The 25,701-nt window shown below is 38.4% G+C and overlaps 1 protein-coding gene across 1 annotated transcript in view; it reads left to right on the top strand.

Annotated features, from left to right (window-relative positions):
• The window catches only part of MAPK10 (mitogen-activated protein kinase 10), a gene marked incomplete at both ends in the record, with an annotated part of 136,468 nt that overhangs the window by 20,538 nt on the left and 90,229 nt on the right, over positions 1 to 25,701 (top strand). The window lies entirely within an intron of this gene.

Here is a 25,701-nt window from a genome sequence, read left to right as displayed (position 1 = left end):
GGCTGACGGCTGTCACATGTTATGGGTTTTAAAATCCTGTGTGTTCCTGATCCAAATGGGACTGTTACCAGGTTGTTTGGTGTATGGTAATTTCTGAAATGAGTGTAGAATGTTAGCAGTTCTTAATTGATTTTGCACCTGCACTTTTTTTCTTTTATCTTAAAAATAAAGCTAAATTTAAATTTAGTCACCGTTGCTCTTTATTTAGACAATGGAATGGAAAATCTCAGTTGCCTTTAACTGTCCCTGCATCTCCAAACCAGCTAATTTTGCATCTCCGTCTGACTCTGTATGTGATCAATTGTGCTTAATCTGCTGCGTATGAAGAGAGTTCAATGAAGTTTATTCTGGCAGGATGAAAAGCTGTTCACACGGCTATTCTGAATTCAGGGGGTTGTGTGATTGTATTCTTATAAATTTCCTCAAAAATCTGAGAAAGAACAGCTGTGTAAAGCCATAGTTTCCCAAGGAGCATATTAATGCCGTAAAATATTACCGTGTCCCACAGCCGTAGGAAGGAGGAGAGAAGATCCAGCAGGCAGGAATTGTGCAGCAAGTTTGATTTATTTAATTATTTTTACAAACTCTTTTATAGACTTTTTTCTTCATAGTCTAATTGGACAAAGGATCAGCCACCCCTTGGGGGTGATTGGCTAAAATCCTAAAACATCCATTGTCAAAATATTTTTCTACTGTACCATAAACAAGACTTATCAAGGTTGCAGGTGTTTGATTGTTTACAGAACTCTGCTACCTCTTCTGTGAGAGAGAAAAGTCTCTCATGGGCTTAGAAAATAGCAAGAAAATCCTTGCTAGCAGCATTTTTGTATCCACAATAGCACCTCCACACTGAGAGAGCTTGTCTGTGTTTTCTGGCAGCTGGCTGTTCCACTGGATTAAATTTTAAGAGGCTGTTTTTCATTATCAAACTTGGAGGATCAGGGACACTAATGATACCTTAATCAGTGTCATAATTAAACACAAACAGCCTGGTCTTGGGGTTTCTGAAAATAGTTGTGTAAAGCTATTTAGGTTTAGGTGCACTAATTGACTTTGGGATGACTTGACCATTTGTTGGTTTTACCAATGTATGAAAAGTTGCCCTTTTTTGTGTGATTTTTGTTTTATTTGCCTGCTGAGGCTGTGCCTCAAATGATGTGTGGAGTTCACAGACATACACAGCATTATTAGGAATTGCAGGTAGAGTTAGCATGTAATTTAAAGTTCCAAATCCCTGTTTCCAGGGTAACTTAACATGGGACACATCACCAGGAAATCAGACAGACTAGAAAAGGGTAGGCAGTATGGGTAGGAAAAGCAAAAAAAGGAAATTGCAAAAGGAGTAGTAAAAAAGAAACAAGCAAAAGAAAAAAAAAAAAAGAGGAGTGGAGGAAAAAAATATACTTGAAGAATGCACTGAATTGTGAGTCAGTAAGCAAGTTCAGGAATGGAATTAAGAAGGACTGAAATTGGTGAAGAAAGATACCATCCCCTGTCTGCATTTTGTGCTTCTCCACAAAGCCTTTTTCTCCAAGCATTTCAGATGGATGATCCCCTTTGTCTCCTCCATCTTCCTGTGGCATCTTCAGTCAGTTTCTGTTTGTCTTCCATGCACTAATTCCTCACTCTGGTGGTTTACAGTCCCTCCAGAGGAATGGCAGCTGTTGCCAGCAACTGAAGTGGGTCTGTGGTTGCTTTGTGTGAGCAATAGGGCTGGTAATTTTATGGGTTTTCTCCTCGCAAGAATTAAACCCCAGTTGATTAGGGTAGAAGTGAGCTGCTGCTGGCTACTGCTGTAACTCCCAAGGTAGTCACCACTTGCTGTTGGAGAAACATATCTTTATGAGACCAGTCCACAGCAGTGATTTTATCTTTAGCTGTTGTAAAGGTAAACATGTTAAAACCGGGCAGTCTGAAATTCCTGCTTTGTGTCTCTTTTTTTTCTTTGCGCTTTTTCACCCCCTTTTTGGTATCTGTCAAGAGACCTGCTGCTTTGAGGCAGTGACTGACAGCACAGGTGACAGAAATGTGTTTTTGCCTGTCCCTCTGAAAGTGTGTGTTTGTTGCACAGAACTCATTCATATTCTTGTCAGGGGTGTGACGTTCAAATGTTGTGAAATGCCGCTGAGTGAGAGCTGACCTCATGGCCTGATGCTGATTGTTATGCTCAGTACAGTGCATCCACGCACTGTTTGCCTCTGCAAGGTTTAATAACGAGCAGAAGATGAAGTAGTTCGACATACACCTGGGTTTTATGTATTTACACCTGCTGTCACGTGCGTTTGTTTATTTCTTGGCTCCAGAGACAGAAGTCAATGAAAGCAAATGTGGAGGTAATGGAAAAAATTGTTCTTGTGTGTGGTGTATTTGTTTCTGAATTCAGTGTCTTGAAACCAAATAAAAATGAAATAAGAATAGCCATAAATTATTATAAAAGTTAAACAAGACCAAAAGATCTGAAGAACTTTTAATGTAGCATCTGGACATAAATTAGGTCTTTTTTTGCCATGAGAAAGTTAGACCTTCATTCTTCTAGTCTTCTGTAAAATTCTTGCAAGACTTTATGCCCTTTTTTGTGACATGGCTGGCGGTGACTCTCAGTAAAGGCAGTTGATAGATGGAGTGCTAGGGTGATAAATAATGCAAGCTCTGTTGCTTTTTAGCAGAGACTGCTGTTTACTGCCTGTATTACTGCTGTTGTTAATGGCATTGGTAAGAAGGTGACTTCCAGACTGTGTCCTGTTATAAAGTCTGCAGAGAGGTGCTGGTTTGGGTCATTAACGAGAGGAAACAGCAGGTTACACCACTTCGTGTCCATCTCTGCCAAGGGCATGGAGGCCTTTCACAGCTTCCCAAGCATGACCTGCACTTGGAGGTACAAAATACAACTTGCAAGCAATTCAAACTGTTATGTTTGTGTTGGGTTGGTAGCCATCTATTAATAGTTTGATCAATGAATTCTAATATTCCTAATTATTGTAGGAAGGGTGCAAATGTAACTGCTCTGTTAGAGACTAATTCCTTTTGAGTCTGAATGGAGCTGAACCAGGTGACAGTAATGTAGTTACAAGTCGGATACTTGACCTCTTGACTGATCATTTCACTCATCAGCAGCATTCCTGCATTTCAGCAGCCTGCATACCTACTTTGGACTTCATGGCACAGTTCTGAGAACAAAATAGACACAACCCATACTAACAACTTTTTCCAAAGGGTAATGCATAAAAAGATTGGAATTCTCAGAGTTCAGAGCATGCTGGGCTTTGTATTCTGTTGTGTTTTGATGATAGATTTGCATCTCAGAAAGCCATATTAGCAAGCATAGGAAAACATTTATCTCAGCCAAAGGAACTTTTTGTTTGTTTGCTGAGCATTACAACCTGGATGCAATGAAAGGTTCTGAGGCTCTCCACGTGTCCTGAAGGAGTACTCATGTTTTCTGGGTAGAAGCAACTTTGGTGGTGTTTCAACATGTGATGTCATTGTGTATGGAAAACATCTGGGATGTGAAGCAGAACTGACCTTCCACTTCTGCTTGAAGTAATTTTGGCATGTCAAATGGCCTGCTGAACTGAAACTCAAGCACAGACTGCCCAGTCCGTTGTCATAGACAACAACCATCATTAATCAGCAGTTTAGAGAGTTCAGGATCTGAGCTGAAGCAAATAACCCCACTTATGTTGAAGATAAGTGGTTATTGACAAGGGAAGATATGCCAATACTATTAAAATGTTCAGCAACTGTTGCACTGTCAGCAGTGGAAAATGTTAGGAGTTAATTTCAAATTGATATCTCAGAGCTTTCATCTGAACACCTGCTGTTCAGGATTGGAGTATGAAACATTAACTGTGATTATTTCCCTTTCCAACCCCCACTCCAAAAGGCACCTAAAAGTGAGCAGGTGTTACACCTTAAATTAAAATTATGTCTAACATCAGTTTAAAAGCTGTAATAGCAGGGACATGACTAGATTGCATAGAGAGTTCCTAGGGTTCGCTCTTTGTGACAAAGCAAAACTACATTCCGCTGAGGGATCAGTGAGTAAATTTCTTGTGGAACACCGGCTGTGAGAAATGAGACCACTGGCCATTTTTGGGTAAAGATGAGCAATGTTGCTGTTCACTGGGAGGGACAGGAGAAGAGGCAAGAAGTATTGCTTTGGCTGCCAAGTTAAAAGGCTTCCATGTTCATAGAACCACATATGTTCAATGAGTATGATTGAATAAATTTATGTAGTGTATATATATATAGCTGGTATATGTGCTAGATGTGCAGTAAAATGTGGGCTTTAGAAGTGCTCTTGATTTAGGAAATGTAAATAACATTAACATGAAGAGGACTCTGTTTTGCTGTCAAATTCGAGATCCTTTTTAACTAATTGATGGGATTTGGGCATGTGTAGAAGGCTTGGAATTGGAGAGTGATAAAATTTATTATTTATTTATTTAGTACAAGACACTGAGAGGGTGTTTGTTTAATTGCCCAAGGTATTTCATACTTTTGATGATTTTTCTCTGTTTTCAGCTTGTAAGATTCAGGACAAGAGTAGGACAGCAGCTTTATGAACTACTTAGAAATAAGCAGGCATAAAATATGCTGTGGTCTTTTGTATTGTCGTTAGATACTTTTATGTCTGTTATCTGTAGCACTTTCTTAATAACATTGGTACTTCACTGCACAACTGTGATAGGGAAAGGGAAAAAAGACATATGGTCCATACTGTGGTTTTCTTTTACACCATTGTATATCTGGTCTTATTTAGTGTGATAAAAGCTAAGAGCTTATGGAGTTGTTCTTGGAGGAAAAGAAATAAGAATTAGCTCTCAATATTTCTGGGGATTTCATAGTCCAATATTGTTTTTTATCGGCTTCAGCTCACTTGGTAATTTGTTTGTGTTTTGGATGAGGAACAAAGGGAAAGAAGAAAGAGTATTTTTATTTTCTACTTTAATACACAATGGTTAAAGAACTTTTTTTTTATCAAATAGTTTTTGTTTTTCCTATCTTCTTAAAAAAACACTATTTGCATGCTGGCACTTAGGAAGCCTCACAGCAACTTAATGGGAGACATATAAAGCTACCTTTATTTTTGAAACAGATGCAGAGATTAAAGCCAGATTCTGAAGGCTTCCACTGATTTGGAGTATTTCTCACTTTTGAGTTCCTGATGAAAGAATACTTGGAGCTGATCATGCTCAGACTCCTATGGAAAATTACTGGATTTGTGAGTTTTTTGCTAGTTCCAGATTTCTGCTCTTGCAGACAGTTCACATAGTCAGAGCTTAACACAGGATATTTCTGAAGAGAATTACTGAAATTAACTGCCCCCTGTGAGTTGTAAGTGCATTTTTATACAGACAGAATTGCTTTGATAGCAACACAAATGGTTTTGTTGCCTGGAATTTAAGGTGGTGTGAAGCCTCTCAACCCTGAAAAAGTTGAGCAGGTAAGCAGAGGGTGGCACCAATGTCAGCCCGCCCAGTGGGCAGAGAGCTCTCCTGTGCAATTTTCTCTGTATGTTTTCTGTAGAAGGATATGGCTTATTGGATTTTATTACAACTATTTTATCTGACTGTTCCCAATATCCATGTGGATGTTGTGTTTTATGTTTGGTATTTCCAGCCTCATCTACTGTGGGTAGAATAGCCTTTTTGAAAAATGCATGTAAAATAATAAACCAGTTATCTGAGTAGTCCCAGATAATCAGAGTTTTTACATTGCACATGCAGGTAAAAGCAGCCTCACCTGGATTGTTGGATCATTTAATCTCTGAACATGTTGAGTTCTGTTAAGAAAGGTACTAAGGTTGGGTCAATTATATTTCAAGCTGTTTGTCCTACTGCACTTTATTTCCTCCAGTATGTCATCTTTTCAAAATGCATCTGTTTGTAGAAGGTCTTTGTCATAGACTGTATTTCACACATAAGAAGTGATTGAAGCTGTAATTGGTTTTTGAAGCCCCATTTGCATTTTCCTTAGCACATTACCTCACTCATATTGTACATGACAGATCTACCTTATCTGACATCTGCATTTTAATATGTTCTTCTGCTGAGAAATAATTTCTAACTCTCCTAATTCTTCCAATTTCTAACTCTCAGTTTTAGATGCAGATGTTAGCTAATGTTTTGGAAATAATATTTTGCAGGATAATGCCCATAGGAAGATGGAATGGAAAATGTCATACGGTCGGTATCTTAATAATTTTGATGTATTTCACTATCAGTGCTTTTTGGTTTTTTTAATACAGTGCAATTTGTGGCAAAGCTTACTAAGATAAATTTTGATAAATTTACTGTAGACTTTAATGTACTCATTCATCTGTAAGCTGTGCTTTTGTTCAGAGATTTTCCTGTATTTGCAATGGTTTCATATTTCTTTATCCGGATTAAGGCTGTGCTCTGCTCACATTATTCTGTCCTGCCAAATACACAAATTTGCATCTACTTTTATCATCAATGGCTTTGATTCAAAATTGGCTTTCTGTAGTCTGTAAAAACTTTAAAGTGACTTGTTTAGAATTCCAAAATATCAGGAGTGATGGCTTTATATTAAGAGCTGAGAATAGGCGTTTTTTTGTTGTCAACAGCAGCAAGGAGGAAGACTGCAGATATTGTAATAAAAACTTTTTGGCAGTTGGCTGGTTATATGTTTTCATATAGATAGGTCAGTTTTATCCTGGATAACAGTCAGGTATGCAGCATGCTGTTGGATATGAATATTATTCATATGCTGCTTTTTTTTCCCCCTTAGAACAGCTGATGATATTTTAAAGACAGTCAGAACTGTGGTTGCTTGTGGCCCTTCCAAATGAGGCTTTCTGTGTTGTACCAACAAAGTACTGCTATCTATTGTACAGAAAACAAACTGAAAAATAATGAAACAAGACCAGCCTGGGATTTTTGTTCCCTGTTTGCTTTTGCAAATGCTTGTGTTGATTCTAGGGCAAGATGTATGGCCTGAAGCTAAAGGAGGAAGAAAGTTTTCGCTGGATGTTAAGAAATCACTCCCAAAAGGGAGAGCAATTAGTAAAATAAACCAAGTGATCGCAGAGACAGCATTACTGCAAGTAAACCATAGCTTTCCAAATAATGATTGGGAAGGTGCCACACAAAGAACAAAAGATTCTCCTAGCTAGGGTATGCTGGGCCTGTAATTGTACCACACATGACAGCTGCAGAACAGCAGGACTTCATTCTGAAATCACACTGCGTTCTATCACATTCAGGTGGTACTTCAGGTTATCCACTGAGTCTCCTCTCCTAAAATGTGCTTTTTGCCATGGCATTTTAACTAACTAACTATAAATTTAAATCTCCATACAAAGCGAGTAATTTCAGGTCAGGAATGCACCGTTGCTCTATTTTTAGTGTGCTACTCTCCTTGATCAATGCACACTAGCAAGTTCCTAAGCGTGTAAGGAATCCATGGAAATGAATGTAATGACTGTTATCTTTGAAGCTAGACATATACTAATTTTATGCATCAAGACAATGCAGACAAAGAACAGCATCTTTGGAATAGGGAATAAGTTTTCTATTATGGGTATAATATTATATTGTCAGCATTAGTAGCATACAACAGGTGGCTTTGACAGTTTCTTATTAGGAAACAAGAAAGAGGAGGGTAGAATTTCTTGCAGTAGTAGTAGCAGCATGAATTTTGACTATAGAAACAGAAATTATTCGGTCTTTTTTTAAGTAGAAGGTAAATGTAAATTGTGCCAGAATCACCACGTTGTTTGTTGCTACTTAAGTATTCTAGTCTTTTAGAAAACTTATCAAATATATCTCATGGTGTCATTGTTTGTAATACTTCAAATGCTCTGGTAATATCTCCTAAGTATTCCTTTTGAAAAGCAGAAAATTTTGCAGTATGAGAGGCTGAAACCATTTTATTCCAAGCATTTCCTTATATATCCTGCAAGGTGGTTGCCTTAAACTGTTAACATGTTTTATTTTAGTGAGTCCTGGATCTGAGCCTCAGTAAAGATACCACCAAAACATCATTCAAACGTTATTAGAAAGCTGCAGGTACTGACTTCAGTGGGGAACCACTTCATCCTGAAACAGTCTGGTTTGCCTCCATAGGACTTGGTAGGAGAGGATGTAAGGCTGTGTGATGTTCCTGTGGTTGATATAATTGGAAGGAAATCCAAAGAATGTCTCAGAGCTGAGTCACTTGAAATATTTACTCAAAGGTAGCCATAGGTTTGTTATCAACATAAGTTTTGTCACTAGAATTATGTGGTGTGGGACCTGGCTGATTGGACAAGATTTCTGGAAAGCCAGGATTGCTGGTTTTGCAGCTTGATGGAGTGCTGAGGAAGGGGAGCATCGAGAGCAGGCACTGTAGAAATCACTTCCATAGTAGCCCTCACTCCATATATGCTAACTTGGGAATTACAGCTTTGGAATTTGTTAAACTATGTAAAGTTTAACTTTGTTAGGTTAAACTTTGGAGTTTGGAGTGGCAAATCTCTCTAGCACTTGGGCACAAATATATTAGGCAGAGGAGTCAGTGGGAATGTACTGTGCCCAGAGCCAGGCTAATGTAAGTAGGTGCCTTTTTTGCCTTTGCCAAAGTTCATGCCTGAACTTAATACCCCAAAATTCTTTTTGCTCAAATGTGAGATGTATAAACTTCTCTTCTGTGAACTTCAGCCAGTCTTTAAAATGATGATTACCATTTAGTAAGAGTCCACATTTTGGGACAGTGGGGGTTACTTTGGGACAAAAATGGCAAAAAAAATTGGGAAATAGGAAACGAAGAACAGTGGTAAAATGGCAGAGGAATAGAAAGAGTTTTACTTTTGTTTAGGATGGTGAATAAAATGTCCTTGTATGAAGAATTTAATTTTTTTCAGGCTAGAATTTATCATCTTAGGATAACTGCTGAATTAGTGAAAGGACCATTTTGAAAGGATGTTCTGCAAATAATTAGTACCCTTACTTGAAATGCTTTAACAACATGAAAAGCAGACAATTTCTGTTTCTATTCCTGTTAACAAAGAAGAATTTACTTTTTGATACATTGGAAATATCCTTGCATTTTAATAATAGCAAAAAAAACATTTCCATGGCAGTATTATGTCTCCCTGTCATTTGAGCATGAAGGCTTTTTTTCTGGAATTCAATTAAAGACAAAGAAGCAGCAACTCCTGTAAATTCGTTAAAATAAAGATGGAATCATTAAGGACATGATAGGATATCTTTGTCTGGGACTAGGAGAAAGGTTGACAAGCTTTCAATTTTTCTACACAAGTAGAAATGTCATTAAGAAAGGACATCTGCCTACTTTTGTAATGGACTTAAGAGAATCTAGGAAGGATGCCAGGGAGGAGGAACTGTTGCACAAGCGGGCTCAGCTATAGGAATACTGCTCTGTAGTAAAGTCAGACCAATTAATTCTTTAAAGCATCCACCAAGGCCCATCGAAGGTTACAAGATAAGCAATAGTTTGAGAGGTGGAAAATACATTGCCACATAATTTTTAATACTTTAAACTGCAACTATGTATGAACACTTGAATGACAAGAAGAAAAAAAAAAAAACAAAGTAACTTATTTGAAGGAAGATGCTCTATTTGTGCATTTCTCATTTATTCTGCATTTTGGACATTTGACATGTTTTTTGAGGTATGCACATATCAGGACGACAAGAAACAGCTTCAGTTGTAATATGCTGCAAATAATAGCCTTCTCCTTCTATTCCTATTCCCTTCTTGTTATGGCTTTTCACAGATTTTTTTCCCCAGCAGATCAGACTGATTTACTACTATGAAAAACTTTCTGTTGTTTTCCTATTAACTTTTTACAGTTTGGTGTTGTCTGTCCAATAAGTGTGCTACAGTTATATATCTGACTCCCTGGTATGGATCACTGATAAGCTCACTCTGGGACTTTGTAGACCAGAGTGATGTGCAAAAATATCAAAATACACTCTTGTGTTGCATCTCTGGTCTGGTTTCTGGTACCAGAGTATCTGCAGCACACAGTCAATTCCCTAAACCATGGTTTATTAAATGCTTTTAACTGATGGGTAACCACCATCTCAAAGAAGAAGGGAGCTGAAAAGTCCAAGTTTAAGAACATGTTTCTGTCCCAAGGCTCAAAGTGGTAATTTGTTCTGTGTCAAAGCTCATCTGTAAGGGATTGCAGAATTATGACCAGTTTGGTTGGTTTGATGTGCATTTACACTATCCGAGCTGCCATTTTTGAAGGTCGCATTTGGTACGGAGCCTTCAGGCCACTTCCAGAATTAACTAGCAGATTATGATGCCCAGAAGAGTTCATTTCATTTAAAACAATGTAGCATGCAAAAAGCTGTCCAGCCCTCTTATGAAACTGGTAAACTTGTGCTTTACACAAGGTCTTTGGCATTTTATTTAGCAAAGGAATTGTCCCCCTTTACTGTTCTCCATTAAATTACTAGCGTTGGATAAGGGATGTTATAGACACAGATATTAAAACCTCTTCCTTCCTGATGTTTTTCATACCAAGTGGTCTTTTCTTGTCCTTAGGGAACCTAAAAGATTGATCTCACGTTTGCAGTCTGGGGTCATACATTCTTTTGGTAGGCCAATAAAACCCATTGATTTTCTAGCAGGTATGAGGTGTAGAGAAGGGCTGTTGAGTTGCTCTTTTTATTTTTCTCCTAATTAGATTGCTTTTGAATAGCAGCATGTAATACTGTAAAAGAGTGGAAGAACAAATCAGCCAGCCTTGAACTGTCCTAAAATTCCTAAACACTGGGGGGAGGGCCAAGAAAAAAGCTTGTTTATACCAGATGTATTATTTCCCTAAACAAGAAGAGGTATAGAAATGCTGGTTTAAGTTTTTATCAGTTTAAGGCGCTGAAAAAAGTCCCATGTTCTCGAAACAAAGTTTTAAGTTTATAAAGTCACTTTGACAATCAGCTGCTTAGTGCTGAGGTTCTGCTGCAGTGCTGTCTTTGCAGAATACTGGTGACATTATCTGTGCTGCACAAGCCACAAATACAAAGGGAATTTCTGCTCCAGTGAACTCCTATTCCAGAAAGCAGACACAAAGGAGGGCTCAACTTGCTGTGCATCCCAGAGAAAGGAGGTGATTGTAGATATAATTCCATGTCATTAAATAATTTCTGGAAGGCCTCCCTTTCTGCTTTTAGTTTTTAGTGATTTGGATTGGCAGCTGCAATTTACACATTTACTTGGCGACATCCAGGAGCTTTTCAAAGTGGTTTTGATAACCCCTAGCAGGGAGCAGAAGAGAATTCACTTTTTTTCGGAACAAGTTTATAGCTTCTTACTTTTGATCGTTTCTTCCTTCTGATAGTCACGCGGAAGTGTGGATTTCCTTGTCTGGTACCTCAGACTTTTTACTCTAGTGTCAGTCTTTCAAGCTGTTGAAGACATCTTTCAATTCGGTGCCCAGATTGTTGAAAAGTTGAAGGACAAACAGTTCACTGAAAGAAGTCCAGTTCATTTTTTTCTACTTGTACAGAATTGTGCTTTCACTGCTTTTGACAAATTATAGGATTGTGACAACTGCAGGCTTGTGACTACTGTTTGCTCTAGGGTTTGTGGTAGGAACAATGGTAGATAAATATAAGCTTGAAGGACAAAGATGTGCAACACCCATCATCAAATGGACATTGGTTATCTGTCTAGATTGCTAGTAAAAAAATAATGCAGTCTCATAAAAATGAGATCTTGGTAAAAAAGAGCTCCTGTGGTATAGGTATACCAAGATTCTCTGGAGTGGGATAGATAGGAAGGACCGGACAATTTTTTCTCTAAGGTTTTTATTGTGTAAGAAATTATTAAAGCAGACCTAGTAAGTTAGAATCTACATTTTACAGCTGGCATTCTTGAAATGAGTTGTTAAATAAAACCTTGATTGTTTTATGTTTTACTTCTGAAGGACTTGGGATCTTAACAGGGCTCATTGATGGTCAGAAAACTGGTAAAACTCAATGAGCACACTGGTGCTTGTTGAGTGTGCTTGTTGCTGGAAGTTTCTAATCACAGGATCTAAAAAGAAAGCCCATGTGGGAACGGTAGGGGTTTACCTGTAATTTGAATAAATATTCGAATAGTCTCCTGTGCTGCAGCAGACTGAAATTGTCAGAGATTATGTGCTCTGAAAAGAGCTAGCAGGCTAGAAAAAGCTGCAGCCAACAAGGAGACAGAAAGTGATCTTAGCAGAACTAAGAAAACCTTTTTTTCAGAAAGAGGGTTATAGAGTCATCTATATATACCTAAAACACCAAAGCATACACTAGTTAGATAAAAGGATAGTATTTTTTTCTCCCAAAGATTATAGAGGCATTTTTCAGAAAGTTTTCTGGTGTACATAAATTTGTTGACACATCAGCATGCCCAAAATAGGTAATTTTAACAGTTTCACACTGTGTGGCTCCAAAAGTTCCTTTATAGTTCACAGAAACACGCAAGAGGGTGGAAAACTACTTAAAATAAAAAATGCTGTATCATTGGCTTTAATAGAAGCACACACACAAAACTATGTTAAAAGATGCATGATAAGAAACATTGCAAGATAAGAAATGCAGAATGGGAATTGGGGATGCAGGCAGCACAAGGATGTTATTTCTTGAAAATGTGCCTGTGCCACGAAGGGGAGACATATTTTCTCAAGGTTTGGTGAATAGTCAGGTTTGAGAGGTGGGGAGTGGAATACAGGGAGCTCTAAAGGATGCTTTTCCTTGCTTCCTTTAATTTTAGAAGAGTGATTTCCTTCATTGATAATAGACATTGAAGAGACATTCTCTTGGGAAAGAAACCAAAAGACAGAATTATTTACCCTTTCTGTTGTTTTGTGGAAGAAAGGGTTCTTTTTTTTTTTTTTAAATTAACTACTCTTTTTTTTTGTCTGCCAGTTCACTGAGAGCTTAACAGTACTCAGTATGAGAACAGTCATTATTTATTTGCCTTGTATATCCTTGTATTTGTGGTTTATGGCTGTGTTTTGGTGTTACAGGCTGTAGCTCTGGCTGACAGGCAACTCCTATCAAACAGTGTGTGCTATGAAGGCAGCAGCTTGAGAGATCTTGCTGCTAGTGACCTTCAGCTTGTTAAACCAGTTGGCTTACTAAGTTGGGAGCTCTGACAGTGAATTTGTATAGGCTTGTGGGGTGAAGAAAAATGGGAGTGAGCTATGCAGCTCCAAACAACATCTGAAAGGCCCCATGTTTTCTCAGGAAAGCACTGACCTGTCTTCTTGATCATTGTAGCAAAAGCAGGAGTCGGTATCATTAACAGCAATAACAATTTTACAATAATAAAGCATTAAAAATAAAGTATATTCATCCACTGTTGATTCAACTGAGTTATATTTCAGCTTTTTGCTATTGTCATTGTTTCGTGTTTGTTCTTCACTGTTGTACAACTTAATGCCATTTTGGATAACAGCTCTGTGGGGCACAGACCCTGTCTTTTTGGTTGTGGTGGCTCTAGAAAGAACTGCTGGTGTAGCATTTGCCACTGGTAGCAGAGGTCAGAGCATCACCTGCTGATGCTCACAGTTTTTTCACCAAAGGTTATCTGCTGTGCGTATTATAAGTAGGTGACTCCCATGGTTGTGACTGGTACTTTACCTGTTGTCTTTGATTTTTGCAAAATAATAGATATATTTGCCCAGAAAGCATTGTGTTCTGAGCAAGTCAGTGCTGTAGTGGTCTTCTCCTTGTAATCCAGGCTGGCAACTGTGCCAAACTTCTTGGCAGTACTTCAGGAAGATAGCGTTTATATTTAAGGAAGGTGATGCATTGTGAAAGCTGTCATGTTATGTTGTGCTGATGGAGGAGCCAAATGGAATTACTGAGACAGAACTCTCTTCAATCATTGTAACCTGTGATTTCTGAACTGAAAAAGAAAAGCTTTTTTTTTTTTTTAAAGCTGGTGAAAATGCATCTTTAGGTACTTTGAGGCAAAAGATGCTGCAAATACTATAAATACTGCCCATTGAATGTTTCACACATAGGGATTTTTGTCTAAATATGTCAACTGTAACAACATTTGTGAGTTAATTTTTGTCCAGGAACATAAACCCATGAAAGAGATATGAAAGTAACCAACTCTGATGCATGGTTTCCAGGTCAACCAGTTATATTTTTGACTGACCTGCCTCTTTTCACTGAATGCAATCTATAATAAAATTCTTGGCTGAAGAAAACAATCTGATTATAGCCTTGTAGTTGGTAGTCTTGTCCTTCAGGTCTTCATTTCTTCTGATCTTGGTTACATTGGTACGTATGGAGAGGCCCTATCCAAGTGGCACAGTTGACTGTGGTGGGATGACCTTTGAAAATGTTTGGTCGGTAAAGGCATAGATAGGTAACCAATACTAATTTCATGGTGTCTTGCCTGCCTGCAAGTCATTTGTGGATGAGAACTGGATGGGAAAATGGGATCAGGTGCACGATGGTTCCTTTACTGTGATGCTGGAGAGACATCAGAAGAGGCTGCTCGGAGAAGATGGATGCCCCATCCCTGGAAGTGCTCAAGGCCAGGTTGGATGGGGCTCTGAACAACCTGGCCTGGTGAAAGGTGTCCCTGCCTATGGCTGGGGGGTTGGAACGAGATTATCTTTAAGGTCCCTTCCAACCCAAAAAATTCTATGATTTTATGATTGTGACTTGTGGGTTCTCAGGCAGTTCACATAGAGAGCCCCTCAAACAAAGGGCAACTACATGGAAATACAACCTCGCTCTGTAGTGCTTTGCTTTTGATTATGTCCAAAAACTCACTCATTGTTCTAAGTAGTAAGGATGTAAGAATTAAAACTCTTTTAGCATGTACAAGGTCACAGCACATCTACAAAAGGAGCTTCTATATCAGTCAGTCTTCCCATGCTACCACAGATCACAAACAGGTAAAGGTAACTACATCAAGGAGAGTTGAGAATCAGGTGGTGAAATGAACTCAGTGGAGACCAGAATTATGACCCAAACTAGACAAAATGTGAGCCAGTAAATTCACTTTGATATTTCAGCTTTTGGGTATCCTGATGCTTTTCTTATGCAAACTAACTTTTCAAAGCGTGGAAGAGCAGACAGATCTTCAGGAAGCACTATTATTCGTTCACATTTCTCCACCCATGCTTCATGCAGACACTGGCACCAGGAGGCTGACCTAGTATTTAACTGTGTCTAGTTACATTATTAGACTCTCAAATCATTAAAAAAACTTAAGAAAGATTCCTTTGAGACTGCAAAAGTGGCTTAGAAATGCAGCTTTGAAAATCATCAGTGGCAGACTTTTTTATTCAACTTGTATGTGGTCCATTTGTGGTGGCTTAGGGCTTTTTTGTAGATGCTATGTCAGTGATGTAAAACTGGGCTTTGTTTCACATGTCTGGCAGTAAAAACCTGCTTGGTGAACCTAACTTGGTCTTGGTTGTGGGGTATCCAAGGCAACTTGATATGCTGCTGTTTCTTATAGTTTCGTGGCTGCTGTGCAGCATCTGTTTTCAGTAATTGTTTTAAGCTGTTTTATTTTGCATTTTGAACTCTAGAACTCTGGTTAAAGAAAAAAAATAAATAAAACTTAATAATCTAAATCTGTGATATAGTTAAAGGTATATATAAATATAAATAAAGGTATATATAAATATACTAATATTTCATTATGACTTTATTGTGAGTATATATAGTTAATGAAAGATGAGATTGTGATCCTGACATGACACTTAAGGGCCTAGAAGAAATAAATAAGGAAATACCAAGCAGTTTACAGTCAGTGCAGGAGGACAGAGGGTCCCCAGGTGGCTTTGCCATTGCTCTTGCTGCCTAGAGAAGTGTGCTGGCTGCTTCCACAGCAGTAGGACTCAGTCTCTATTTATTTACAGTATCACAAGAGGAAAGGGGAGTGCCAGGGTTGAAAAAATTGTCCATTCCTTCATGGCATTCCTTCTTTCCTCTGGTGGTTAACTAGGACAATAACCTAGTGCTGCAGCTTATGCAGTAATGCCACACTGATTTATGTTAACATGTTAATAACCAGAAGTTTCTAATTTATTTTACTGTTGCTTCATCTTACTCAGCTTTGACTAAAATGTGTTGGTTGGTCTTGGATCTTATGTAATATTTAAGTGGCGATATGTTCCTCTTAGAATTACAACATCTTCGAGCTAGTGAAATAAGGATGCTTTAGCTTAAATTTCAGTTTATCAGTTGAGCAATTTTCAGTTTGATATCTTGGATTTGCCACACAATGTCCTCAAGCATATCCATCAGGGAAGTAGAATGGTCCAGACTAATTACTTTGCTGAATCTGGACTGTAAAACATAACCAAAAGCTATTGGGTTGGCACCATAAATATGAGACCTTTCTTGCAAAGTAGAACACCTTTTAATGAAATAATCCAAAGCCCAGTGAAATCTGTGGAAAAATATCTGTTGACTACAATAACTCACTACCAGGCAAAATGTCAACTGCAGTAATTTTTTTGCTATTGCAAGTGTGTTGTATAATCAGAAATGAAGTTACTGAACTGGCACAAAAAATTACTCTGAAGATTGAAATGTCTATATCAATCACAGAAAGCTCTGTTATGAGAGTAAGAAATCTTGTGGTTTTTATAAATAAGGTAATCCAAAGACAAGATCCCACTGATATTCAGGAAATGGGGGTCAACAAATGCTGTCAGTATCTGTACACAGAGATTTATCTTATTGTGAGCCACAGCTAGCTTATTTTTTTTGAGTGTGAATACCTTTTGGGAGATAGCATGTGTCTTCTCCAGGCTGAGACTGTGGATATTAATTTCTTGCCTTTTATTTAGTACCATCTGGTTCTTCTTTGTTTGAAAACTTAGTTTCATGGTGACACATTTTTGTACTTTCTTTACTAAATATGCTAAACTGTAGCCTCTATGAAAACCTGAAGTGATTGTAGAGCTTTTTCCTTTTGGAATTGGGAGCAGCCTTGTACTTCTACTGATTCCATTTTTCTCTGTTTAGTTGCATTCTTTCATTCTTACAGGCTCAATTCTCATGCCGGTCTTGCTTACAGTGTTTTTTGTTTTGATGGAAAATAAATGTGGTGTTACAGATTAATTTTTATCCATACAGATTCTGTCCAGTACTTTGGTTCAGCAAATATTTTATCTCATTAGGTAATATTTAAGGTTGTAATGTTGCAGCATTACTGTCCATTTCTATTGACTAGACAACCTTGTCTGGTGTTGATAAGAGTAAAATATTAGAACAGTGATCTGCCTTTTTTCCCCATTTTCTTCTATGCTTAGTCATTGCAGGTACCATTTTCAAAATTTATAGGTACATTGTCTTTTATTGATCTTACTTTATTTTATTTTTTCTCTTATTATTTTTTAATATTTAATTTTCTTAGTATTTGTCTTTTCCTTTTTTTTAAACACAATTGCCAGTTACGTAAATTATTTATCCATACATGAAGTGCAAGGAAAACCAAATTATTGTGAAGAATCTACAAACTTTAGGTAGACTGTGGGATGTACATAACTGGCTATTTCCTTTATTTAGGTTTTGTTAATTGTATGTTTACACTGTAGTCAATGCAGGTTTATAGTGCATGTGCAACTGGTCTTAAATCAGCTAATTTGAGTGCTGAGAAGAGTGAAGTCCCAGCAGTGTGGAACTTGCTGTGAACTGCAGTGAAAATGGGTTGATGCCCAGCTGGTGCTGCTCCCTCTGCATGCTACCATGGCTATTTTAGAAGTTGAGCTTGTGATGATTCTTGTGGGTCACTTCCATGTCAGGATATTCTGTGATTCCACGATTTATTAGCAGTGCTCAAGATGGCTTTTTCAAAGCTGAACCTGCAGCGCTCTGAAATTACTCATAATTTAATGTTGGAATGCTAAACCTCTTGTGGAAGTGAAGCTTGCTTTCAATATTGCAACAGATAGTGTGAGACCTGACTTTAGACATGGGATTCGTAACAAAAGTTTGCCTTCCTCTGAGAGCTGAAGACATTTGGATTTCATGACCATGTCCACTACAAAACAGAGAAAAGAGCCAAGCCATCAAGCACTTTCCTTTTCAAAGGCATTTTGTTCTCATGTCCTTGTTAATCTGTCCCTAAACTTCACAATATCCTCCAGTGGGACATATACAATTGTAGCACTGGCAGTTTTCAGACAGAATTTTAATGAAGGGGGTTTTTTGTTTTGAACTTTTTGATGAGCACAAATGCATCAAGAATGCGCATAACTGACAGTACAAAGCAACGCAGGACACAGCCCCATGCTTGCTCTCTGTCAGAGAGCTTTTTGAATATCTTGCCATTTGATGTGCTTCACTCTACTGTAGAGGATGTAGGAAAGCTGTTGATTCAATTTTGGCATGAGTAATCTAGCAGTATGTAGAGAGAAGTAGCTGTAAATCCAGGAAGGGTATTAAAATAACTATCCCTTCAAATGTAAGAAAAGTGCTAACTGAATTCTTCCCGTGTACCTCAGTAAATTTGCAGAGTGCCTTTGTAGTATGTTTATTTATGAAAAGGCCATTGAGCCAATTACAGCAGTTATTCCAGCCTGCCTATAGACCTCCTTATACTTGATTTTGCAGAATAGATGAAGAAACGAGATTTCATGGACAAGTTTTTCAACTTACCATCTCCATGTTGCCGAGACTAATGGTCTTCCAGAGCTGGTGGTGCCTCTGGACTTTGCTTCAGGCAACAGCTGAGTATGTGTCCAGTCCTATGGGTCTGGATAACACGATATAATTCTGGAGCTTCTGCAAAGTGGAACCTAAAGCCATTAGATATTTCTGTAAATCAAGTTTCCCCTCATATGAATTTCACCTGGAACATGTGGAATTCGCTATGGCCTGCCATACAATATTGCATAGGGACTGTTGCTATCCCTCCGCCTCAGTTGTATGCGGATCCTCAGTAAAGCTATAGGCAAGGCCTGAAGCCACGTCATGGATGTCTCTTGACAAATTTTGCTAATTTGTGCTTTAAGGTTCTATCTGCAGCTGGTGATAACTGGATATTGCAGTTTCTTGCAAAGACATCAGCATTTCCTGGCTCTTCATTCTGTGAGCTCCTTGAACATTGTCTGAAAACCAGCGCGGAGCAGCACTTCAGAGAGGTCCATGGAATCAACATCGCATACATTTCTCACAGTTACATAAATTTGAGTAACTGTACAAAAGACACATGCTTGCAAGGACTGCTGCATGTTGATGAATCTATAGACACCTAGTAATCTGAGCTTTTCTTTACATTAATTATGCTTTGAATTTGGGGTGCATTTTGCTAGCCTAGGGAATCCCAGATGTTGCATTGCTGGGAAGTAGCGCTGCTGCTTTATGCCAGTATGGGTTTCAAGAGGGACAAGAAATCAACATGTGGCACATGTGAGCTGAAGTTTTTTCATATGATGGATGTAAGAGAACTCAGGGTGCTGTAAGTAGAGACAGTATCTGTCTGTTTGGCAGCAAGACCTAATGGTCTGTGGGGTGGCATTTCTGAAAGCATTCCTCTAAGTTTAATTTACATACATTTTAAATATCTATAGTCTGAGCTTGCTATTTAGGCAGTGTGAATTACATATTTATCTGTGCTTTTGATGAGATAAATAAGAACATATGGTAAAAGGTGCTGATGCCAGGGTATGAGTTTTGTTGGTAGTCCATGGTTAGCAGTTTTCTTCTGTTTGTGGGTAGGGGCTGGGCCCGTCAGTGAAGTCTGTCACAGTGGTAGACACTGAGCTAGAGTTGACATGGAATGAGAAACATAGGGCATTAGTATGGTGTTTTTGTGATCTACAGCCACATTCACATTTCTAATTAAAGACAGCGCAGCATCAGGTGGCTCTCTCCCCTTGAGTCATCATCTTTCTTGAAGAAAGTATTTTCACAGTATTTTCCTATATGAAGCTGAATGTAGAGGAATAATTTGCCTGTTCATAACTCATTTAGTGTGAAGAGAAATGAAGGAATCTCAGTACAGTCAAGATACTTAAACAGATGTTTTCCTCCAAGATAAGACCTTAACTGATTTGGCTGTGAATGTTGTAAGAGAAAAAAAACTGAAGGAGCTGGAGAGAATTGTAGCTTATCCTAGGTGGTATACTTGTGACTTCTGACACTCATAGGATCTATATAAACATAAGGGGGGATGTTCCTGAAGTGCAAAGACACAGTGGTCCATGCTCAAAGTGGTGTATCATTAGGACTGTGAATACAACTGCAGGGCCGTAAGGAGAGACTCATTGGTGGAGCAGAGTGAATTTTGGTACTCAGAAAGGAAACATGTCCCTTCCTCAGCAGGTAATTGCATGTCTTGCATGTGTGGCAGTATAGGAGGGCTTAGAAAGTTTTGTCACCCTCATAACTTTGACTATGCGATGGCAATGACATGTCCTGACCTATAGGACTTCAGGCACCCCAAACGCTGAAGCTATTTTAAATTTTTGGATTACGTATATTTTTTCTGAGACTAAGTCCTTTGTACTTAGACCTTGGTTTCCTTGTTTTCTTCCTTCCCTCTGAAGCTGACAGGCAGTACCAAAAATAATTCTTTGGTTTTTTGCCCTCACTTCTGGTGAGGTCCTTCAGTCTGTCAGGCCATTCTTTTCAAAAGCACATGTAGAAATCCAAGGTTTATGCTGTTTATTTGAAGTTTACTTAAAAACCCCAAACAAACCAACCAAAGAAAGAATGAAATAAAATGCATTCTTCAGAATGTAACCTCTCCACCCTTGTCTCCCTTATTTTTTCTCCTGGGTGAAAAGTGATCGATTTATTTTTAAAAGAAAGACTTGTCTGTCCAAAACCAGACCACATATTCTCAGCCCAAAACTAGGAGGTGTGACTGCCTCTTGGAAATCAAACCAAATACAGTCTTTAATTAGCTTTTACAGTTTTATTTTTTACTGCATTCAAATATTTTACTAGTTTATAAACGTGACCTATTGATGTTGTCAAGAATATCTTCCAAGTGTTTTGTCTAATCTTTATTCTTAATAGTTCTTGTATAATCTGCACTACCAGGTACTTCATAGTTTCTGTAGGTCAGGGCAATTCAGCATCATATCTGACATCCACTTTGCAGTGATTTTACCAGATGTGATGGTTGTGACAAAAAGAATTCTACTGTGAAACTCTGCATAGTGGTAGAAGTACCTAACTGGTTCACGGCAGTTTTAACCAATGCCATAGAAAGAAAGCAAGAAGAGTCAATCTCTCTCTTTTTCTCTCTCCCTTTTGCCCCTCTGCCCCAGCTATAAGCTGTTAAAACTGTTCCAGTATTCATCTTAAGTAAGTGCCCTTCAGTGTTTCCTCAGTGAGCAGTGATTGATTGGTTTGGATTCATCAGAAACAACTTTGTGCAGAGGGTTTACATTATTGCACACGTGAGAGATAGCAGGTGTTAGTGTGGCAGCATGGATTCATACCTATAATGCAATGAGGAAAGTAAATCATAATTAAACAGTGAAACAATAATGAGCTTTTTTTCCCTCAGTGGTGTTAAAATTTTGCATATATTCATGGTTGAATCCTCATGGTTGGTCCCACTGCTTTGTTTTCCACCCATGTGTTTTGGCTGATGAGAAATATGTTGGCTAGTGAGGGATTCTTTTGTATGTCTTGCTACTCCAGTTCAAAATTCAACTTTTTTTCCTTTAGGCACTGGGATTTTGCACTCAGAGGGATTGAATAATACCCACTGTACAGAGAAAGCTGATAAAATCTCATTTTGGTGAAAGCTGCTGTGTAATCTCAGTAGAAAAGGACAGTGTAAAGACAAACTCAGCACATCATTGAAACCATCTTTGTGAAAGGCAGCCTGTTTTCATGTCAAACCATGGCTCAAATGAAGTGTACATAGGCTGCTCTTGGGTGGGAATTTGAGCAACTTGACCTAATGAAAGATGTTCTGGCCCGCAGCAGGGGAAATGGACTAGTTGATTTTTAGAGGTTCCCTCCAACCCAAACCATTCAAGGATTCTACAATTCATGCTTAAGTGTTCAGCATTCATTCTGATTGTGAAGTTCCACATCATTAGCTTGGATACTTGACTTGGGCCAGCATTTGGGAGGAGAGTTAGCTAGACAATGTACAAGTTGTGTTCTAGTCAGTTGTTGCAGCATCAGCTGAAAAGTTGTCTGGGGAAACTAGATGTCAATTCTTATTATTGCAAATGGTTTACACTTTTCATGCAGGTCTTTTCTTTGCACTTTTTCAGTGTTCTGTGTCATTTCATCACATTTGCATAAAAACAAATACTTTGAAATCTCTTGTTACAGTGTTTCTGATGCACAGGAGCAATTTCTTGCAAATAAAATGCTCTGCTCTAGGCCAGTGCCCTGCAGTTGCTCCTTCACGAGTACAATTTTTTCTCAGATTAAGCCAAGAAGATTTCAGTAGCACACTGAGCCCCCAACACATGCACAACTTGTGCACTTGTCTTATATGTATTCATAAGGGCCACAGTAGATTTATACACTGACAAGATTTTAAAAAATGTTTGCTGTGCAGTGCTCATGGTCACAGTGGAGATGAGATATTGTCTGTGTTTTGGCTCTGCATTACACCGAGCTAACCCTTAGTTAATGCTGCAGAATTTTATGTCAGTGGTAATTTCTCTCAGCAGATTAATTGTCCATCCTGCTGGCATGCCTTTGCTTGGACTCCTAACTCTTGTATAGTGATTCTGCCTTCATAAGCAGTGACTGACACCAGTCCCCAATGAACCTGCTTTTCCTTCCCCTGCAAGAATTGGTAGAGTTTCCTTTAAAGACTGATGTTAGAGGAAGGCATCTTTTCAAGACAAGAAACTATTTGAATTTCTGGCTACATGTTGGTTAAATAAGCATATGCCTAGGTCTGTCTTGCATTTGAAAAGTGGGATTTTGTCTCCATGTACTCAGAAAACATGAGTTGAAGTCGCAAAAAATTACGGAGTCTTTTTTTTTTTAAATGAGGTATCTTTATATGTCCCTTCTTTTTTGACCTTCTGAGGCTATTGAGTATGTTCTTTGTTGCCTTTCTGCAACTATGAGGGAGAGAAACATCTTTTAAATGAAAGATACAATTCTTTATCTGAAGCTTTGAGAAAAGTAACAAATACCATTGGACTTTGTGATACCATAGTTAGACTTGCCAGTAGCAGCAGTAGTAGACATAGGAGAAGTGAGCAAAGGCTGGTCATGTTGGGCAGTGGAGGACAGTACACACCTGAAGTTGGAAGGGCTACACTGTCCTGTGGATTTAAGCAGATAATTAAAACATTTCTTTTGCTGAGGATTATTTATAATTGCAACAGAACTCTGTTCTCTGCTGGTGGTGTTGGGCTTTAAAATTGTCTTCCCATCATTAGAGCTTTGAAATCTGTCTAAGGAAGACTTGTGGTAAATTTTGTAGACTTGCACAGGCTACATCCCTTTTCTCCCTCCTTTCTCCTCTTCCAACTCAAAACAGAGTTTGTGCATATTCAGCTTCCATCCTGTCAGCAGCGACAGCTGCTTTGTGCCGTGCTGACTCTCTATGTCTTTGGGAAGTTCTGCTTCAGGAGTTGTCTCTTCTGTTCCCAGGCATGGAAGAGCTTCTACTGTGGAGCTGGTGTAGTGTACAAGTCATTTTATTTTTATCTTCATTGAAATGCAGCTGGGACTAGGCAAGCATTCACTAAAAGATCTCGGAAATGGAAACATCTTTCTGTAACTGGTATAATGTGTCTTTCTGATTGAGAATTGGAGGCATCCATCTTGCTTTTTAATCATCCAATTCATTATTGCTGCTGCTGTGAATTTCATTTGTACATCTCTTTCAACATATGGGCTGATAAACTGCATCCTGCTTAAAAATAGGATGGAGATTTATTTTTTTCATCGTGGTTGAATGTGGTTCAGGAGTGATTAGCTGTTGAGCAGCACATGCTGGCTAGACTAAAAAAAGATCTGATGATCTTCTCTAACCATTCCAGGATTGCAGGTAAGCTCTGTGTACCAAAAAACCCCAACCCCCTGAAATCCCAAACATTGCACTTGGTGCTCAGTTTCACCTTCAGATGTCAGTTTGACAGCAAATGCTGCCTGGTTCTTTAAGTATGAAGACAATGCCACGAAATGAGGTAGGCCTAATTTCTAAACTTCATTGAAATGTTAAGATTAGTCCAGAGCTGATGCCCTTTCTGCAACCCAGTAAAATTGTTTGGTAGTACATGGCTGTTAATTTGGGGGAAAGTATGTTCTACTATAGGACAGATGGATGCATGTCTCATAGAAGAGTGGGCCATTTTACAATTTACAGGCTGGGTTGTTCTGCAATCATGTGGGAATAGTAACCCACAAATATGAATTTATTTTTCTTTTGGTGTATCTTTGAGATAGGAATTTCTGTTTAAAGTCAACCACCAACATTTTAATTGAGCAGCTTCCAGGCATTTTTTGGATTATATAAAGAAAAAAGAGCTACAGTTATAGTAATACACACTATAAAAGAAACAGAGGCAAATGATAAAATTTCATTGAGCTCTTCTGGTCAGGTTGATTAGACCTGTTTCATCAGATTATGATAATTCAAATGCAGTGGCTGTTTAAGATGATACTTGGCCTGTGTAAAGCAACTGACACAAGAGGATACTAAACACACAGGCTCTTCATTAACAGATAAAACTCTCAAACTTTCTGGAGGAAAACATCATGGTAGTGGTCATAACCCTAATTAACCTTTCCACCAGCAATTAAATTGGTATATACATTTGCTGTGAATTCTTGCCTATCTTTGTGAGCCTTGCATACTGTTGAGCACTGTTCTTCTGATGCTGCAGATTTTATTCTTTGTAAATAGGAATTCTCCATTGACTGTAATGTAAATTGCAAGGGCATGTTTCATTGTGAAGAACAACTTATGAAAATATCTGTCAGAAATAATTACAGTTGATCCTGCTGTCGGGCAGGAATATAGATTGGATAATTTACTGGTGTCTTCCTCAGCAGTGTTTTTTATAGCACTGTTACCAGGAATATCAGAATTTAACTCAAATAGTGGTAAAATCACTTGTAAGGGGAAAAAAAGGAAAGGAAATGTTATTAATCTTCTACTCTTGACTCTGCACAGTGGTTTGTGGCATGGGCTTACTGGTGCATGACTGTGTAGATAGCAGACTATGATCATGGATACAGTACGGTTTTTTGAAGGTGCGGAGGCTCTTGAATGTACAAATCCTGTTTGTTCACTGTCATCTAAGGGTGTCTTAAAGGTCTCAAACAGCTGTTTGCTCTTTTTGAAGTTTGTATCTTAAATCAGAGGTGGCACATGGTACAAGCCTTTGTAGGAACCTAAGGACACCTGGAGGTAAATATGTCCTGTGATGCTCTGAAGTGTGTATTTTGCCAAGTTGTCCATGAGAGTGACATTTAAGCATCCCGTAGAATGAGTAAAAGGGAGAATCTGCAAGGCTATTGATTGCCCTTGTCCTCCCTCCCCCATTCTATAGATTATGAGACCTGCTAGTTGCTCAGGACAGCAAGGCAAAAGAGAAAGATGGAAATGTATAGTTCTCAGGTAGGTTGGTAAACAGCTCTTGTAATGGCATGAGTTTGGTAGAAATTGAAGTGTCAGTATTATTCTTAAAGAGTGGACAGCAATACATCTTTCTAATGTACCCTCTCCTCACTGATATGCAGCTGATAAGATTTTATTGATTTTCTCCCTTAAATTTCTGCTCCTGATTACTTCAACACTGATGTTTTGGGG

The sequence above is a fragment of the Coloeus monedula genome, assembly GCF_965178545.1.
Source record: "Coloeus monedula genome assembly, chromosome: 5".
In the NCBI taxonomy this organism is placed as follows: domain Eukaryota; kingdom Metazoa; phylum Chordata; class Aves; order Passeriformes; family Corvidae; genus Coloeus; species Coloeus monedula.
This window is presented reverse-complemented; position numbering and strand designations above follow the sequence as displayed.